Source organism: Schistocerca americana, chromosome 8 (genome assembly GCF_021461395.2).
Source record: "Schistocerca americana isolate TAMUIC-IGC-003095 chromosome 8, iqSchAmer2.1, whole genome shotgun sequence".
NCBI classification, from domain to species: domain Eukaryota; kingdom Metazoa; phylum Arthropoda; class Insecta; order Orthoptera; family Acrididae; genus Schistocerca; species Schistocerca americana.
This window is the reverse complement of record NC_060126.1, coordinates 229,659,038-229,674,249: the sequence shown is the minus strand read 5'-3', so window position 1 is coordinate 229,674,249 and position 15,212 is coordinate 229,659,038. Positions and strand designations below refer to the sequence as shown.

Genomic DNA, 15,212 nt, shown 5'->3' with positions numbered 1-15,212 from the left:
CAGCACGAAAATTCCTTTAAGGTGAATACTTCACACATCAATTTGCAGTCATTTCAAATTTCGTAAAAATTACGTTTATTTTATCCTTCTAAGGTGGAAGAGTAGTGGTAATAATGGTGGACTCAAGGTTGGTACCATGTTCATTTGCATTCAGAGAAATTTAATATAAAAAGGAAAAACTGTTTTAAGTTAATACTAACATAAATTAAAGTAGTGATAGTCTTCAAGTAGTTTAATTACATTAATAATTTCATGTTTATGCCAGTTTTCGTGACCTCACATCCTTTAAAGTAGCGGGGAGAGACATTTATGTTGTGGTAGGTCTGTAGACCTGCAGTATTTTTAATTTCTGTGAATGTCTCCGGTGTCTGTTGTTACCGTGAAATTCTTTTCTGATTTATGTTAACGTAATAAATATTGTGCTGTAGAGATATGTTTTCTATTAGTATTTTCTTACCACGCGTAAGTTCTGGATCCTAAACATGGAATTTGACTGCAGCTATAAAAATTCATCACATCACATTGATGAATTTCGTAAGCTGTATTTGTGGCACATTTTGATGGGGGTTCAGAATTTATTTTTATCAATCGTAAGCATACAAAAGTCACACACTTCAAACTAACGTAGGACTTCGTTTTTGAGAAGGCCGTGGCTGTAATTTTATGCTCTGTCCAGTGAGAAACTGGACTCCGTTGATAGTACGTTTATCCTGAAAGTCTCTTGTTGTTTTATTTCTCTCCATCGGCATCAGAAGTTAAGGAACCCGTATTCAGAGGTATTAATCATTCGGTAATCTAGAAAGATAAAAAGCACTCCGTCTTCAGGCCATGAGTGGCCTATCGGGACCATCCGACCAGCGTGTCATCCTCAGAGGAGGATGCGGATAGGAGGGGCGTGGGGTCAGCACATCGCTGTTTCTGCCGTTATTATGGTATTCTTCACCGAAGCCGCTACTAATCGCTCTAGTAACTCCTCAATTGGCATCACGAGGCAGAGTGCACCCCGAAAAATGGCAACTGCGCATGGCGGCCTGGATGGTCACCCATCCAAGTGCCGACCACGTCCGACAGCGCTTAACTTCGGTGATCTCACGGGAACCGGTGTATCCACTGCGGCAAGGCCGTTTCCCATCTAGAAAAATACAATGGAAAATTCGTATTAAGAACTCACAAGGCATTGCGGAAGACATGTATGGGCAAAACGTGGAATAATGAACAACAAATAATCTAATCGAACACCTTGATAGACACAAAGAGATGCAGGTAAAGTAAATTTTACATCTGAGGATGCATGAGCCATAAACTACAAACAGCTTTGGCACAAAAAGAATATGGAAGAAGTACAAGATCTGGATTATCCTGGACAAGTAGGGACCAGTCTGGTGAAAGTGTTACGTGAGGCTACATCTACAGCTACATCCATGCTCTGCAAGTAAACTTAAGGTGTGTGGCGATGTGTGTTTCTAGCACATTTCTTTTCTCTCTACGTGGGAAAAACGACTATCCAAAAACGTCGCATGAGCTCCATATCAAAAATGTTCAAATGGCTCTGAGCACTATGGGACTTAACATCTTAGGTCATCAGTCCCCTAGAACTTAGAACTACCTAAACCTAACTTACCTAAGGACATAACACACATCCAAGCCCGAGGCAGGATTCGAACCTGCGACCGTAGCGGTCGCGTGGTTCCAAACTGAAGCGCCTAGAACCACTCGGCCACACTGGCCGGCAGCTCCATATCGTCATGGTTTGAGAAGAGTAGTGATGTCCATATCTACAGCACTAACGGAAAATATTACGTTTATTAACCACTATTAAAGAGGTCAGTGACTCAGAAAGGAGTTCAAAATGCAGCAACAAAATTGTTTGATCATTTGCTTAATATCATGAAATATCTGTTAGGTAGCAAAGTAAGTTTTAAATCTAACTTGAAATTATTTTTTCCCGAAAAACTCCTTCTGTTTCATTCACCAATTTTTATTTAAAATCTGGTAGCTTGTATAAAAATCTAGTTTTTCAGCTTGAGTAGGAATGAAAAAATTATAAGTTCATTAGCGTTCACATGTACATCTACATCTACATCTACATCTACATCCATACTCCGCAATCCACCATACGGTACGTGGCGGAGGGTACCTTGTACAACAACTAGCATCTTCTCTCCCTGTTCCACTCCCAAACAGAACGAGGGAAAAATGACTGCCTATATGCCTCTGTACGAGCCCTAATCTCTCTTATCTTATCTTTGGGGTCTTTCCGCGAAATGTAAGTTGGCGGCAATAAAATTGTACTGCAGTCGGCCTCAAATGCTGGTTCTCTAAACTTCCTCAGTAGCGATTCACGAAAAGAACGCCTCCTTTCCGCTAAAGACTCCCACCCGAGTTCCTGAAGCATTTCCGTAACACTCGCGTGATGATCAAACCTACCAGTAACAAATCTAGCAGCCCGCCTCTGAATTGCTTCTATTTCCTTCCTAATCTTGTGTACATATCCTGTAAACTTACTCGTTCTACGTCATTTCCATACAAGAATCGTTAAAATTACCCATGGAACATATAACTAAGACGCTGCAGTCATGGACTGTGCGGCTGGTCCCGGCGGAGGTTCGAGTCCTCCCTCGGGCATGGGTGTGTGTGTTTGTCCTTAGAATAATTTAGGTTAAGTAGTGTGTAAGCTTAGGGACTGATGACCTTAGCAGTTAAATCCCATAAGATTTCACACACATTTGAACATTTGAACATATAACTAACAAACTAACTCTGATTTTGCCGTCATGGTTATTTCGTGACACGCATGTGGTAAGAAGGTATGTTTCCCGACTTTGTTTCGAGCTGTAAGTTTCAACAGTAAAGAACTCTCCAGGACACACAACGTCTGTCTTATACCGTCTGCCAATTGAGTTTATTGTGCAGCTCTGAAACACCCTCAAGCCCTCATATCTGAGTGACTTACATTTTCTTAAAATTTCCGCAATGGATCTCAGCCTTGCTTGTATTTCCTGTTATTCCACTTCTGGTAGACCTGCAAGATTACGGCGTGGTTATAATAAAACTGATGGTATTCTGAGTGGCCTGTGCGGGCTGTATACGTCGCACGACGATGAAACGTCGTAGGTATGTTCGTTAATCAGTGTGCTCATGGAATATGCTTAAAAAATAATACCTCCACTTTCTCCCACCAGGTGAAATATGGTGCCGTAAATAGGCAGGATGTGGTGTGGTTGCAGGTAAGGGCAGAAACGTTCCAACATATGATAACGGTGGTTCTGGCACGTTTATTATATGGTCACAAGTCACGCTATCTGTTCAATAAGATCTCCCGACCCAGGAACATCCTGCATCCACTATACGGCATGGTCGACAGTTGTTCACAGCATAATCTGTGTAATCAGTTCGATACATCGTCGTATCCTGTCCTTCATATACGTCTCTGACTCACACAATGTTCAAGATATCACCACAACCAGTAGTCACATGGATTTAGGTAGGAAGATTTTGGAAGGACGCGTATCTCGAAAATGCCTAGTGATGATGCGGTCGTTACCGAAGGTTTAGTCGAAGCAAATCTTTTACCTGGCGAGGGACATGTGGTGTCGCCCGATCTTGCATGAAAATAGTGGTGTGGACACACTTGCGTTCTTGAAAATCTGAAATCACGTGTTAAACAATGAGGTTATTAAAAAGTACAGATGTCACAGCACATCGAAAAGGTCCGCAGAAATGTCTTCTCCTCGAAGACAAACGGACTGAGAGTGAAGGATGATGTCAAACCACACCACACAGTCACACGAGCTGAGTGCAGTGGATGTTCCTGCACAACATGCAACATAACGGAACCCGATATGTCATAGTTCTGCGCATTTACGGCATCGTAGGGAGTAAAATGGGCCTTGCTTGTCCAAAGAATATTCCTTGGCTACACGCCATCCTTTTACCTGAATGCGAAAAAGCGAAGGGCAAAGTCACTGCGTTGTAGCCTATCTTGGGCCTTCATTTCATGCACATTCTGGATCCTGTAGGGATACCAGCGTAAAATGCGCCGAAAAATCTTTTCAACTATTGATAAGGGGAGAGAAAATTACCGTGACATTCTGGAGCACTGGCTGCAGAATTTGAGACTTGTGCTGCACGGTCGGCTATAGCTACAGTAACTTCAACAGCTGTCATGTGAATGGGCCGCCTTTCTCTTCCTGCTGCACCTGTGACAATAAATTTCTTGATCATTTTCTGCAGCCCATTTAATGACATGGGGCCTCTTCACAGCTGTTCCTGTCGGCGATAGTCTTGCATTTTAGCGCTGCTATTGCTGCAGTTCTGATAAAGCAACTTTACCAGCAACACACAGTCTTTCTTCTCAACAGCTATAGCGTTTCGTACGAAAACTTCAACCTTTTTAACCCTTTACATGAACAGTCACTTCACAAAAGAAATCAACACAGGTCGCCAAGCAGCAAAGGGCATACTGACGTCAAAACAGCGCCATATTTTCACCTCGAGACAGAAAGTGGAACAGTCACGTTTTCAGCATACCCCGCCTGCTCATCGATTAATGGACATACACTCCTGGAAATTGAAATAAGAACACCGTGAATTCATTGTCCCAGGAAGGGGAAACTTTATTGACACATTCCTGGGGTCAGATACATCTCATGATCACACTGACAGAACCACAGGCACATAGACACAGGCAACAGAGCATGCACAATGTCGGCACTAGTACAGTGTATATCCACCTTTCGCAGCAATGCAGGCTGCTATTCTCCCATGGAGACGATCGTAGAGATGCTGGATGTAGTCCTGTGGAACGGCTTGCCATGCCATTTCCACCTGGCGCCTCAGTTGGACCAGCGTTCGTGCTGGACGTGCAGACCGCGTGAGACGACGCGTCATCCAGTCCCAAACATGCTCAATGGGGGACAGATCCGGAGATCTTGCTGACCAGGGTAGTTGACTTACACCTTCTAGAGCACGTTGGGTGGCACGGGATACATGCGGACGTGCATTGTCCTGTTGGAACAGCAAGTTCCCTTGCCGGTCTAGGAATGGTAGAACGATGGGTTCGATGACGGTTTGGATGTACCGTGCACTATTCAGTGTCCCCTCGACGATCACCAGTGGTGTACGGCCAGTGTAGGAGATCGCTCCCCACACCATGATGCCGGGTGTTGGCCCTGTGTGCCTCGGTCGTATGCAGTCCTGATTGTGGCGCTCACCTGCACGGCGCCAAACACGCATACGACCATCTTTGGCACCAAGGCAGAAGCGACTCTCATCGCTGAAGACGACACGTTTCCATTCGTCCCTCCACTCACGCCTGTCACGACACCACTGGAGGCGGGCTGCACGATGTTGGGGCGTGAGCGGAAGACGGCCTAACGGTGTGCGGGACCGTAGCCCAGCTTCATGGACACGGTTGCGAATGGTCCTCGCCGATACCCCAGGAGCAACAGTGTCCCTAATTTGCTGGGAAGTGGCGGTGCGGTCCCCTACGGCACTGCGTAGGATCCTACGGTCTTGGCGTGCATCCGTGCGTCGCTGCGGTCCGGTCCCAGGTCGACGGGCACGTGCACCTTCCGCCGACCACTGGCGACAACATCGATGTACTGTGGAGACCTCACGCCCCACGTGTTGAGCAATTCGGCGGTACGTCCACCCGGCCTCCCGCATGCCCACTATACGCCCTCGCTCAAAGTCCGTCAACTGCACATGCGGTTCACGTCCACGCTGTCGCGGCATGCTACCAGTGTTAAAGACTGCGATGGAGCTCCGTATGCCACGGCAAACTGGCTGACACTGACGGCGGCGGTGCACAAATGCTGCGCAGCTAGCGCCATTCGACGGCCAACACCGCGGTTCCTGGTGTGTCCGCTGTGCCGTGCGTGTGATCATTGCTTGTACAGCCCTCTCGCAGTGTCCGGAGCAAGTATGGTGGGTCTGACACACCGGTGTCAATGTGTTCTTTTTTCCATTTCCAGGAGTGTATCTACGATGTCCTGCGATGTGTACAGCTCGCGCTGCAGCACTCGGACCACCGTCAGTTTAATTATAACCACCCGACATTTTACGGCACTTTCTATTTCCAGGAATCGGTAGCCAACAATTAAATCGAAAGGTAGTGGACTTATTTCGCCTGTTTACGCGCATCACGTTACATTTATTTGCGTTCAAGATCAACCTCGGCTCCAATGTCTTCAGCGCTTTGGATCTTATGGACGGAAAGAGCGAACTGAGGTTTGAAAGGTTGACGGAATCCGTGTTGATTTTTATAGATGATCTACTCGTTCTCCAACGAAGCTCGTAATGCGTGAACTGTAACAGACTGGGGCCAGCGATACTGGCATCTATTCCACGAGACTTTCTGAAAGTGGGAAATACTTACACTTCTTCTCAGTCGCTAAGTACCTTTTGGTGCTCCATTGACCTGCTCTAAACTACTTCTAGAAAATGTGCAACTTCTTTCACCTAAACTCTGTAGAAACTCAAAGGAATTTCGTCCGGTCCAGTTCGTTTTGCACTGTCGAGCGGTTTTAGTTGATTTTCTGTTCCTTAATCGCTTATGGCTTTCGTGCGATAATTGATAGGAGATTTGATGTTGCGAAATTCTGCGATGTAACAGTTTCGGCAATCCGAATCCATTATTTCGGCCTTCTCTTTGTCGTCTTCCATTACGATGCCAGTTTTGTCACTGAGTTTATGAATAGATGGTTTCGATCCGCTTACTTATTTTTCGTAAGTTTCCTTATGATTTTTAGTCTGATCAGTTAGCAAAATTTTACTTTTTAACTTTCTAAGTGCTTCTGGCGTTGACCTCCTTACCATCATTTTGGCTTCATTCACATTTATTAATAATTTAAACCACATCTCTCTCTGCCTTCGTAGCAGCTTTCTAACTCTGCTACCGACCCGCGGTTTGTCTCTCCCATCCCCCACAACGTTGCTAGGGACATACTTGTTTAAGACTTCGGTGAAATCTAAAAATAGGATGGCTTCATGTTTAGATGAAGTAAAACTGCAGTATATTTATTTTTATTTTTTTTAGGCTAGTTGCAAAAATTCACAGTCCTTTAACCAACATGTACGATATGTGGCATCACATACTTGACGAATAAGAGATTGTGGGAGCAATTCTATTCCGGAGCCACGTTATATTGCAGAATAACTGTTGCTCTGTGGATAAAACCGACGTTCCGAGCACGTTTGCAGTTTTCCTTCTTCTGGGGCTACTAACGGAGAAAATACTTCTCACGGTGCTGCACAGCTTATAAATGTTCAAGTGTGTGTGATTTCCTAAGGGACCAAACTGCAGAGGTCATCGGTCCATAGACTTACACACTACTTAAACTAATTTAAACTTACGCTAAGGACAACACACACAATCATGCCCGAGGGAGGACTGGAACCTCCGGCATGAGGGGCTCTGCAACACGTGACATGGCCGCGCAGCGCACAATTTATACTGTTGTTTGTAAGCGAATGGTATGGAGAGGGCTGCGCACTCACTAGGTCGATAATTGTCTCCAAATTGCAGCGTACAGTTCTATTGCTGCCTGCTCGGTGTGTTTACAGTTCATAATTTGCAGCTAGCGGTCATCAGCAGGAGCTGAAGACTGCAAAACTCTTTTCACCATAAGAAAAATCAATGTAAACATTACGCCACGTCTTCTTCGCGGTTTGCTTGAATGTCATTGGATTTCTTTTCTCGTGGAGCGGAAGCAAAGCTGTGTCCATTACAGTCAAATACGATCATAATGATACGTTTTACGCTGAGTTACACGCTATAATGAGGGACCTCAGTTTTACCAGCGCATTCAACATGGACAGCACAGATCAGTCAGTTGGCCTAACTAACTTGCAGAGATGTGAGCAGTCGCAGGTCAGACCTAAAAAGAGACGAGCAAAGAAACAATATAGCTTCGAATGTCATTTAATTTGTAAAACGAATGAAACAATATTCCGCATAACTTCACTGCTACCGCTCGCTTCTTAGGTGATCAGACGGAAAGCATAATATGGTCTTGTTCTCGCCTACCATAGTATTCTAATTACAAATAAGGGTGATGAAAATTCCTAACTGAAACACGGGTAATTTTTCTGAGCGACCTAGGTGTGATGCAAAAGCATTTTGCTAGGATTTCACAGTTCTGTCGAATACTGAAGCTGCTGATGGTATTAAATACATTCAAACGCCTGGTAATCTCTCAGCTCCTTTCTTATCCGAATCCGTGAATTACGTTTCAGTTCTGGAACTGTCATCTGCTACGTTGATGACGAGTCGGTCAACAACAGAATCTATGAAGCCGCCCAGGCGCCGCTTTTTCTCCTCTTCTTTTCTGACGTGCCGTCAGCCTTCGGCAGTGACGCGTGAAAAAGCTGTGTGCGTTAGTTCCAGAGTGTCTCGTAGCTTGACAGTCTTGTTACTTCTAAGGTCAAATCCCTTAACTTGGCTGCAGATCAGTTCTCTTGGGTTCATATTGCAATGGTACAGTGACAAACGTAAAAATTCAGCATTTGTATGGTGTGCTCGATGCTGTGAAAATGATTGTTTTTGATGTTTCTATGACACTTATCACTCTGGCTCGTGTGAAACTACATCTATGATATAAAACAATGGACACAGTCCAGGTGAAGAGTATTTGGTTTTTCCTTTTTGCTCTAAAATTAAATTGTTATGTTTTCTTAATTTAAGCAACCTTTATTAACAATCTTTCATAAAATATCGATTATTAAGAATTTATATTTGAAATGAAAACAGGAATTTCGCGCGCAGTATGTAATTAGAAACAAATAGACGTGCATTATTCATAAAAACTGATGAATTTTACAATTACGAAATGCAGGTATTTCAAACTGAAGGGAAGAAGGGATAAATATGGTGAGACTTGAACCAGCGCTTCATGAGCTGCCTTAGATTATCAATCTACAACGCATCGACTACGCTATACATCCAACGCATATTTATATCTCAACTGTATTAAATACAGTTCCTCGGAAAACTTCAAAGCCGATTTTTTTCTGTAAATTTATGAAGAACTTAAGAACGAACTATTTCTCGGCACTTTTTAACCGTGTTCCTCACGAGTGATTCACTACGGAACGAGAAGCATCCTCGCCCATTTTCTTACTGCGTATTAACAACGCGACAATCAGAGCACAACAGTACTGTGAGTCTAAACGATTTTTGAAATAAAAATCTACATAGTTCAAGCGTGATAAAGAAAAACTTTGATGGCTCTTAATCCATTAGAATGCTTTAAAGTTTCAATTGACTTAACTTAGTAATAATACATAAGTAGGAACTACTTCCAAGAGCGTAACAACACTAGTGTACGTGTGCTACGGCTTCTGACCAATCCACCTTTTTCGCTGTCAACTTTTCTTGCCATGAAGTGGAACTGTACGCACTGTCTAGCAGAAGGCTCAAATGGCGTTTCTTGTCCCAAGTCAGAAATATATCAAGCAATTTCGTCTGCTTTCGAAATGCTCAATTTTTACTACGGAAGCGATACCGACTTGAGAGACTCAAATTTGGTCGTCATGTGGGTCTCCAGAACGTGCTGATAGTATCAGAGTCCAAAAATAAAATTTAGTCTATCGAAAACCGAAAGAGGAAGAGCAAAATGATCATACAAATACTGGAAAGTGTACAAGAATCATTGCAAAATGAGCAAAGAGGTATGAGAACCTCATGTTAACGGGTACAAGATCATGTTGGAATGGTTTACAATCACAAAGTCAATTAGTCGGCGTGCAAGGTCAGTGTTTCTGGTCCTGTAACGGACGTCCAGCTGTCAGTTTCAAGTCATGGATACGGAAACTGATCGAGGAAGAATGGGGAGAGGAATATTCTCTTTCAAATTCTGAAGTTGGTAGGGGTAAAATATAGGGAGCAAAAGGCAATTTGCAACTTGTATAGAAACCAGATGGCAGTTATAAGAATCGAAGGGCATGAAAGGGAAGCAGTGGTTGACAAGGGAATAAGAAAGGGTTGTAGCCTATCCCCGATGTTATTCAATGTGCCACAAAGGGAAATACAGCAATGACATCCGGAGAGCACTTAAAATCTCATACCGTTACGAAACTTTCATGTGATCGGGAAGCTGATAACTAGGTTGGTACGGATGCATACCAACCATGGCTCAGCTGCTTCCCACTTAAATAGGCCAGACAGTAAGAATAACCCTGTCTGCGACTGTCAGAAGAATCAACGTGGTGTTTTCCTGAAGTTTCGTCGGTGAACAGCAAAAGTTATTACGGACCTTTGTGAAACTGAAGGTATCCTTTCCAACAAGTGCTCCCGTTATATTATGTCATGATGATCCTTAAAAATGTAAAACCAATTTTTATTTTATATAAGTTTAATAAGTCATGGCTGCAAAATACTCACACGAGTTCTTTACAAACGAAAGGAAAAACTGGTAGAAACCGAACTCGGGGAAGATGAGTTTGGATTCCTTAGACAGGTTGGAACCCGGGAGGCAATACTGACGCTACGACTTACCTTAGAAGATAGGTTAAGGAAAGGCAAATCTACGTTTCTACCATTTGTAGACTTAGAGAAAGCTTTTGACAATGTTGACTGGAATACTCTCTTTCAAATTGTGATGGTGGCAGGGGTAAAATACAGGGAGCGAAACGCTGTTTACAATTTGTACAGAAACCAGATGGCAGTTTTAAGAGTCGAGGGACATGAAAGGTAAGCAGTGGTTGAGAAGGGCGTGAGACAGGGTTGTAGCCTATCCCCGATGTTATTCAATCTGTATATTGAGCAAGCAGTAAAGGAAACAAAAGAAAAATTCGGAGTAGGAATTAGAATCCATGGAGAAGAGGTAAAAACCTTGAGGTTTGCCGATGACATCGTTATTCTGTCAGAGACAGCAAAGGACCTGGGAGAGCAGTAGAACGGAAAGAACAGTAACTTGAAAGAAGGATATAAGATGGACGTCAACAAAAGCAAAACTAGGATAATGGAATGTAGTCGAATTAAATCAGGTGATGCTGAGGGAATTCAATTAGGAAATGAGACAAAGTAGTAGATGAATTTTGCTGTTCGGGGGGCAAAATAACTGATGATTGTCGAAGTAGGGAGGATATGAAATGTAGAGTAGCAATGTTGAGGAGTGCGGTTTGAAGAAGAGAAATTTGTGAACATCGAGTATAGATTTAACTGTCAGGAAGTCTTTTCTGAAGGTCTTTGTATGGAGTGTAGCCATGTATGGAAGTAAAAGATGGACGATAACTAGTTTAGACAAGAAGAGAACAGAAGCTTTCGAAATGTGGTGCTACAGAGGAATGCTGATGATTAGATGGGGAGATCACGTTACTAATGAGGAGGTATTGAATGGAAATGGGGTGAAGAGGAATTTGTGGCACAACCTGTCCAGAAGAAGGGATCGGTTGGTAGGACATGTTTTGAGGCACCAAGGGATCACCAACTTAGAAATGGAGGGAAGTGTGGAGGGTAAAAATCGTAGAGGGAGACCAAGAGATGAATACACTAAGCAGATTCAGAAGGATGTAGGCTGCAGTAGATACTCAGAGACGATGAGGCTTGCACAGGATAGAGTAGCATGGAGAGCTGCATCACACCAGTCTCTGGACTGAAGAACACAACAAAAATAACCACACTAACATTTGTGTATGAAATGTGGTTGCACAAATACTCTAATCTCCAGGCATATGCTTTCAAATCCCTGGAAAGTTCTTTTTTATACTTGTATACTGTTTCGTCTATAGTTAATGGTAAAGAAGTAATAAATTCAAACGTCATGTCCGATACTGAAGTGTAGGTTGTTGGAAGTCGCTAAGTGCTCTCACTCTTAAGTACTGGGTGAATGAAGTCTGGGTGATCTGCAAGTCGTGACTTAAGCTGCGTCAAGACGTACACCTAGTTTCTAGCTTTAATACATAACTTCTTGTGTTAAACGTTTGATATAAGACCGTAGCTCTAAATGAGTAGGAGAGATAAAGAGACCCACATGGATAGCTGTCCGTGTTAAAGCGCTCTGTGGGTGAAGGGAGTGGGGGTGGGGGGAGAGGCGGCGCTAGTCCCGGATACAATCCGCCCCGCGAAATAACGACGAGGGTCGCTGGGCCTGTCAAGGAGGATGTTGTTTTTAGGTGGTTTCTCACATCGTGTTAGGTAAATACTGGGCTGTTACCAACGCCCCGGCTCAGTTACACGATTGCCGGCTGTCGTGGCCGAGCGGTTCTAGGTGTCTGGAACCGCACTGCTGCTATGGTCGCAGGTTCGAATCCTGCCTTGGGTATGGATGTATGTGATGTCCTTAGGTTAGTTAAGTTTAAGTAGTTCTAAGTCTAGGGGACTGATGACTTCAGATGTGAAGTCCCATAGTGTTTAGAGCCTTTTGAACCATTTGAAGTTACACAATTCATGGACATTTAGAAAAAATTCGCTCACTTTCACACGAACTGCCCTACACAGAATGTTGGTTTCCTCATATTCGCTCCAGGGGGCTTATGGTGTAGGACAAGGAAGAGCATCCAGCCACCCTTTAAATTAGCCACGCCAAACGCGTTAACTACCATGCTGAATCTACGCTGATGGGGGTCAAAGTCACGAAAAAAGAAGAAGAAGAGGGATAAAGAATGAGTAGAGTATGAAAATAGTTCAAATTTTTTATTTGGTCAATGATCATATGAAATTCTGAAAATCATATTGTTATTTCCCCTGGAAACCATTAGATAGGCAACTTGAAACTAATACCGGGTGACTGGGTGTCGTTTTCGCCGTAGAGTACTGTAACGCAACCACTAGGTATGTTTTGGCTCGACTGAATAAACTAACGACGCTGTCACGGCTGATGCAAGAGGGCACGGAAGCTGGTCAGACCAGAGCCATACAAACATAATTAGTCAGGGGCTAACCGCTGATGCGACAGTAACGCCAGCACGACGTAGGGCGATTACTACATAGCGCGAACAGCCGAGGGACTATCGTCGTAGTAACAATGACACAGCAGGAAGACAGCCACTGTGGCGCAGTGGGTCACGCCTGAGCACTAGGCTCTCTTAAGGCCACGTGACTGCAGTCGATGCATTGACGAAACAAGTATGCATCAGGTCTGTATAATTACTACTGAGGTTTAGATAAGTAGTGTCTGACAGCCGAAAGCATCTAGGAGAGGAGAGGTTAAACTTTGTCTATGAGACGGCATGACTGTAGAGGCAGCCACCATGAGACTTGACCTCCATTAGTGCAGCATCCGTAGTATCGTGTCGGACCTTCTTTTTCCCGGTGTAAAGCAACAATTCGACGTGGCATGGACTCAACAAGTCATTGGAAGTCCCCCGCAGAAATATTGAGCCACGCTGCCTCTATAACCGTCAATAATGGGAAGAAGTGTTGCAGATGCAGGATTTTGTGCATGAACTGACCTCTCGATTATGTCCCATAAATCATGAATGGATTCGTATCGAGCGATCAGGGTAGCCAAATGATTCGTTCAAATTGTCCACAATGTTCTTCAAACCAATTGTGAACAATTGTGACCCGGTGACATGGGGCATTATCATCCATAAAAATTCCGTCGTTGTTTGGTAACATGCACTCCACGAATGGCTGCAAATGGTCTCCAAGTAGCCAAAGATAACCATTTTCAGTCAATGATCGGTTCAGTTGGACCAGAAGACCGAGTTCATTCCATGTAAATACAGCTCACACAAAAGCTTGCACAGTGAATTGTGTTGACAACTCGAGTCCATGTGAAGATGCATGCATGTCTATTGTAATGTGAAGGTACAGGCACTATATAAACACATCAATTACGTATCCATGCCTAGCCGGGCTAAAATGGCGACAGATATTTGTCCCTCTGTGCGGGAATCACGATTTCTGCGAGCATCGGGGTTGTGGACTCTGTAGTACATGGGAGTTTGGTTCTGTCCTGGTGGCGCTCTCAGATAGCCGAAGTGGTTAAAGCGACTGCTCACGATAAGTGGGAAATCAGCGTTCGAGACCAGGTCCGGCGCAAAATTTTCAAGTGTCGCACACAGCTGACATCGATAGTTGCAATATGCGAATCTATTTCGTAATGTTTACCGCAGCCGTAACTGTCGTTGTCTGTATCTATTCCCTCAGGCATGCATGCATATCTGGAAGACATTGTAGTGTGAAGATACAGACACTGGACAAGTGGTGACAAAAGTCATGCAACAGCGAAATACAGATATACAGATGGTAATAGTATCGCAAAGGCGAGTTATGAAAGGGCATTAGTGGAGCTGTCATTTGTACCCAGGTGATTACGGACGGCCGCGCGAGATTAGCCGAGCGGTCTTGGGTGATGCAGTCATGGACTGTGCGGCTGGTCCCGGCGGAGGTTCGAGTCCTCCTTCGGGCCTGGGTGTGTGTTTTGCCTTTAGCATAAGTTAGATTAAGTAGTGTGTAAGCTTAGGGATTGACCTCAGCAGTTTGGTGCCATAGGCTCTTACCACAAATTTCCAACTTTTCACGTCGGAAAACGCTGTGGCCGGCGGCCTTCACTTAACTACCGAGAGCAACAGCGTTTGCACAGAGGAGGAGAAGAGGAGGAGGAGGAGGAGGAGGAGGAGGAGATTAGTGTTTAACGCCCCATCGACAACGAGGTCATTAGACACGGTGGCGAAGCAAATCGGCCATGCCCTCTCAAAAGAATCATCCCGGCATTTGCCTGAAACGATTTAGGGGAATCACGAAAAACCTAAATCAGGTTGGTCGGGTGCCGGATTGGACCGTCGCCCTCCCGAATGCGAGTCCAGTGTGTTTGCACAGTGCTAACAGACAAACAATACTGTATTAAATAACCGCAGAAATCAACGTGCGATGTACGACGAGCGTTTCCGTTGGAACAGGGCGGCAAAATTTGGCGTTAATGGGCTGTGGCAGCAGACGATGGACGCGAGTGCCTTTGCTAACAGCACGACATCGCCTAAAGCGCCTGTCCCAGGTTCGTGACCATTTCGGTTGGACCCCAGGCGACTATAAAACTGTGGCCTGGTCAGAAGAGTCCCGATTTTAATTGATAAGAGCTGGTCGGTAGAATTCGATTGCGGCGCAGGCCCCAGAAAACATGGACCGCTAGCGATAAGGAGGCAATCTGAGTTCGAGTCTCGACCTGGCGCAAAATTTTCCTGTGTTGAAAAACCTGACGTCAATGTATAGTCGTAATACGCGAATCTATTTCGTAATGTTGGCCTCCGTTAATTTCGGGGCA

The 15,212-nt window shown here is 44.4% G+C and overlaps 1 pseudogene; it reads right to left on the bottom strand.

The window, feature by feature from the left end:
* Nucleotides 1-1,011: 1,011 nt before the first annotated feature.
* On the bottom strand, nt 1,012-1,129 carry LOC124546357 (annotated as a pseudogene).
* Nucleotides 1,130-15,212: the final 14,083 nt, after the last annotated feature.